The sequence below is a fragment of the Crocodylus porosus genome, unplaced genomic scaffold (assembly GCF_001723895.1).
Source record: "Crocodylus porosus isolate Cpor-Errol unplaced genomic scaffold, CroPor_comp1, whole genome shotgun sequence".
Lineage (NCBI taxonomy): Eukaryota > Metazoa > Chordata > Crocodylia > Crocodylidae > Crocodylus > Crocodylus porosus.
This window is the reverse complement of record NW_017728910.1, coordinates 29,388,652-29,393,597: the sequence shown is the minus strand read 5'-3', so window position 1 is coordinate 29,393,597 and position 4,946 is coordinate 29,388,652. Positions and strand designations below refer to the sequence as shown.

Below are 4,946 nucleotides of genomic sequence, written 5' to 3'. Positions count from 1 at the left end.
CCCCATGTGGAGTGCAGCTGGAGCAGCTGGGTGGATACAATTAATTAGAGGGTGCCTGTACACAGACCAGATGAACTCAAGTAAGACCTGATGCCTGCCGAGGAGTGCAATTCCGTATTTCCCCAGAATTGATGGAAGGGTGTCAGTCCATCTCCCAGAGAGGTGTCCATTTCTTCTCTGAATTCTTTGGACATATAATTCATCCTGGAAGTTTGATTAATGAAGTGTCCCTTTGTTGGGGGAATTTTTACAGTAATAAACTATCGAAAGAATAAAGCAAAGATCATTTGTTTTAGTCCCATCATTTTAATAACACTGAGCAATACTGTCAGGTCAGGACTGAAAACCTACTACTTCTATGACCATAAGTGGTACCACCTGTACTGGTCAATACCAGGTTTTGGGCAGTGGTTTATTAACTTGGCAACCTCAGGAAGTGCCAATGGCTTCTGGCAGATGAGTGCCTGAGGAAGGGAGTGGAAACCTTGATGGAGGAAATGACATCAAAGGCAGAGGAGCATAGTTACTCATACACTGCACACCCAACATCAGATGGCAAGATAAAGTTACCAATGCAGAGGTTCTTCAAAGGGCAAATTTACCTAGTGTTACAGCCCTTCTCAAACAGAGATGACTGCACTGGATAGGCCCGTGAGCAGATTGGAAGATGGACGTATACCCAAGGACATGCTATACAAAGAACTATCGGGGAAACAAGAACAACAGGATCCCCCAAGCTTTACTACAAAGATACATGCAAGTGAGATATGAAGGCATTTGGAATTGATCCTGGCCAATGGGAAACCATGGCAAGTGATCAGAACAAATGGCATCAGCATCTCCACCAGGACAGTAAAGTCCCTGATGGGAATTGGCTCCAACAGCTTGAACAGAAAAAAGTCCGTAGGAAGCAAGCATTTCCCAAACCACCCGACTCTGACACGTACACTTGCAACCACTGCTGCAGATCATGTAAATCTCGGATTGGACCTTTCAATCATGAGAGACAAGGCAAAGCATCTACGTCATAGGCTGCAGTATCTACTGTCTCCCACAGACAAAAAGATGCCAAGGATGAGCAGTCAGGCTTATGCTCATTTTCTACATGCATGTTGGGTTTATTACATCCACAAAAAATGGATTTTAGCCAATTCACTCCAAGGAAATCTGGTGACCCATTTCACACCTGTTTGCACAAAAAGGTTGGATTTGCATGGACACAGGGTCATCTTTATAAGAGCAATTATTTGCACAAGCAAATGCAATGACACAGTGGCTAAATGTACTGGAGGTTATAAACTAGGGTCCCCCAACACAATCACATTGTAAGAGACAGTCCCAGCCCCAAAAAGTTTACAATCCGCACGGGAATAATACCTATATAGTCATTGCATAGAAAGTGGTAAATTGTGTCATTCCTGCTGACATTCCAGATGTACATTTGCTGCTGAGTATTTTAATAACTTGATTTTCTGAAGACTAATGAAACATACAGGATTTTTGTTTTGCTTTGTTCCATTCTAACACACAACTCAGGACCACAGAGTATCCTCCCCACTAACAGAAAAAGGAGTGTTTTGATCCCAGTAGTATGCATCTATAATGCTGAAGTCTGCATCTTTAACACTCTCTGCTGCTCCTGGAGGCTGCTTTTAACTGCATGTTTTAGCTTAGAGACAGCCAACATCATCACTGAGCACACTGATTTCAGCAGCAGCCAAGAACTGAGCAGTGGCAGAGCTTGCAGGAAGCCAAGGTAATCATTTTTATATTAAATATCTGGCAAAATTATGGGCATGTGCAGCTAGAAAGGACACGGGACAGGCTGAGGGGGAAACTGAACCTAAAGCTGACACTGGAAAATGAAGAAACAGATGTTTAAAATAAACATATTTTCTCTGCTGGAAGGGACTGAAACAAGAGGGGGTGATGCTGCAGCAGGGAGGAAGATACAGCTAGAAGAGGGATGGATCACAAATCTGCATGACAGAAAACATGCTCTAATGCTATCCTCTTCTTTTTTAGGTTAACTGCAAAGTTTTGGAAAAAGGTTCCACTACTAAAAGCAACTGGAAAGCACTGGGTACCTGGATGGTGGTTTTTCTTTGTGACAGTTTGTTTTTGTCATACTGAAAAGGGCTGTTAAAGGAAAAATGCCCATATAATTTCCAACAGCGACAGTTTGATCAGTTCCATTTTTTTTAAATGCTTCCTTCATTTTTATATTTGCATATCTAATTTTTATGCTGACATGTACATTTCTATTATCTTCCATCAACATGTTGCTATTTGTCTCTATAATAAAGGAATTATTTTTCCTGTGGGCAACATGAAGCCTGATTTGCTTGTAAAAGATCTGGGGGGACTCCATCCCTTATTGAATCAGAGCTAATATGCTACATGTTTTGTGCTAACAGTCCACTTGCAAACTGCATGTAGTGCATGCTGCATAGCATGTTTGTATCTCATATACTGCACATTATAATGTCAGCACTGTACATTCCCAGAGGGGATTAATATGCCCAGTTATGTAGCTGAGGAGCAAAGGGGGCTGAATATAAATTGTTACTATACCAAAACTCAACTAAATTTGGCCAGCTGAACATTGCTAAACAGCCAGTCAGGCACTATTCAACTTCTGGAACTACAGATGCCAAATCTGGTTTTGAAGGACCGTTCCAAGATTTATGAGTCAATCAGTGGTTGGATTTAGACTCTGATTCACACTACCCTTTTCAGATTCTTCCATCAGATGTTTGGCTTTCAGCAGGATTTAGGATGCTAAATCATTTAAGTGTTTATGAAAATGCTGCATGCAGTGACAGACCATTAACCCACTCTGCAGCAGACAGGCCTCTTCTTTTCAGTCAAAATGAACACCACAGTTTTATGGGAAATGAGATTTCAGTCTGTCCATCTCTTATTTTTTATCTATACTTTCAGGGTTCAATACGAATGTAACTGAAGTCAGTGGAAAGATTCCCATTGATTCCAGTAGGAGTTAAAATAAACTGTTACTTTTATTTGTTATATTTTCTTTGCTTTGTTCCCAGGGCACAGCCAACCACCGGATGCCCTGATTTGCTACCAGTCTGAAGCCACTCTGTCTGCAAAAATGAATGAGCCGAATCTCTGCTGTGACCTTCTCTTTTAACAGTGTACCCCTTACTCTGCTACTGCTGCTTTCCCTCACTGTGGCACCATCATCTCACCTACTGACTGAAGAGCATGTCTTGCTCTTTTAGTGAAGGAAGGCATGTTTTCAGTATATCTCCTTTTACTGATAAACAACTGACAGTGTTGACAAATGACATCCAGGGAATAATATGGTAGATGGCATTTACTCTCCTTGGGACACTGGCAGCTATAGCGAACAATAGTGGATCAACCTTCAGACACTGATGTTTTGCAGTGCTGCCATTCCGTATGTCCAGATGAAGCTCTCACAGCCACCCAAATCTTTCTGAATGTGAATGTTTCCAAGCATTTCCTGAATATTAAGAGCATCCTAATATCAGTCGACTCACCCACATCTAAGGCTCCATAGAGGATCTCTGGATTCATGCGCACATGTAGGTATGACACAAGGAGTCTCCACCACCTGTACGCTCTAAAAGCATGCTCACAATTATAGCGCCTGGGTTCTGCCATGCATCCCCATATGGGCATGTTGTTTTGAAGGGACACACAGTGTTTTGCATCACTCCTTATTCAGGACTCTCTTTCAAAGGCTCAGTTTAGTATTATTAGTTGTTTCAATATGCTGCATTTGAGCTATCTATACGTGCAACTTCTATATTAGTCTTTATGGAAAAGTCCTTTAGGATATGTTAGAAAACTTTTCCAGTAAGTTTTTTTTTCCCAATAAGTTTTTTGAACCATCCAACAGAATATAATAGAAAATATTATCCTTGGTATAGAACACAATTCTATAGGATGTTTTCAAATTTTCATAGATTTCCATAATGTATTCACTGCTATAGATTTATATAGAGTATTTTCTATTACATAGAATTTTTAGACAAAGGTATTTTAGATAAACAGGTAGTTTTAAATATACAAACATTTTGATGATATTATTGTTACATTCTGGTTCATAATTCCACTTTCATCATCTTCCAACTGAGCTCTCTGTAAATGCCAGAATTAGCTGGCATACCTGTAGATGCCTATAGCATTCCATCAGCTGGGCTTGGCTGGGAAGAAATTAAGTCTTCATCCCACAAATTGATCTATTTGGGATGGGTGGACCTTAATATTCCTGAGAGTAACCAAGGCATCCAGCCCTGGTGATCATCTGGCAAGTTTGCAGCTTCTTTAACAGATCACCATTAACTATTTTAATTCCAAATGTGGTATCAAAACTACTTAGGATCCAAGTTCAAAGACTCCTGCCTGGGGATGCTGAATGGATACAAAATCTACATAAAAATCCCTCTGCAGGACCAAGACTTGATTTTATGTCTTTTGGAGCATGCTGTCTATACTTTTGTGAGAGGCATGCAATGCATTCTCTCTTTCTCTGACAAAGGGAACTTGGAAACTTCTTTGAGGACAGCAGGCAAACTGCAGTTAGCAGATACTTTGCCTTTTAGAAAGAAAACAGTGATGATCAGTGAAACAGAAAAGTCTTGAGATCCTATATGTAGTTGTGCAGACTTTAATTATTCTGTTTATTTTTAAATCTTGGGTTTAGTAACAATTCAATCATACCACAGACATTGCTACCACAGCAATGTCTGTGGTTAATGATAATGTATAAAGGCTGCATAATCTAATAACTGAATGAGTAGGGCTTGTATTTAAAAAGATGAAGTTTGAAAAGAACAACTCTGGGAGTATTTCAGGACATTATTTATGAGCTACAGAAATTTCTGCCTCTATCTTGCAAATGTGAATACACCTGCAGTAGGTAGTGAATGGAATTCATGGAGAAGCTGGGTTAA

General features: G+C 40.1%; 1 long non-coding RNA gene across 1 annotated transcript; it reads left to right on the top strand.

Moving 5' to 3' along the window:
* Positions 1–1,616: 1,616 nt before the first annotated feature.
* LOC109308575 lies at positions 1,617–2,323 on the top strand. Its single transcript, XR_002100642.1, has 2 exons — positions 1,617–1,756; positions 2,026–2,323. It is a non-coding gene; the product is annotated as an uncharacterized LOC109308575 (long non-coding RNA).
* Positions 2,324–4,946: the final 2,623 nt, after the last annotated feature.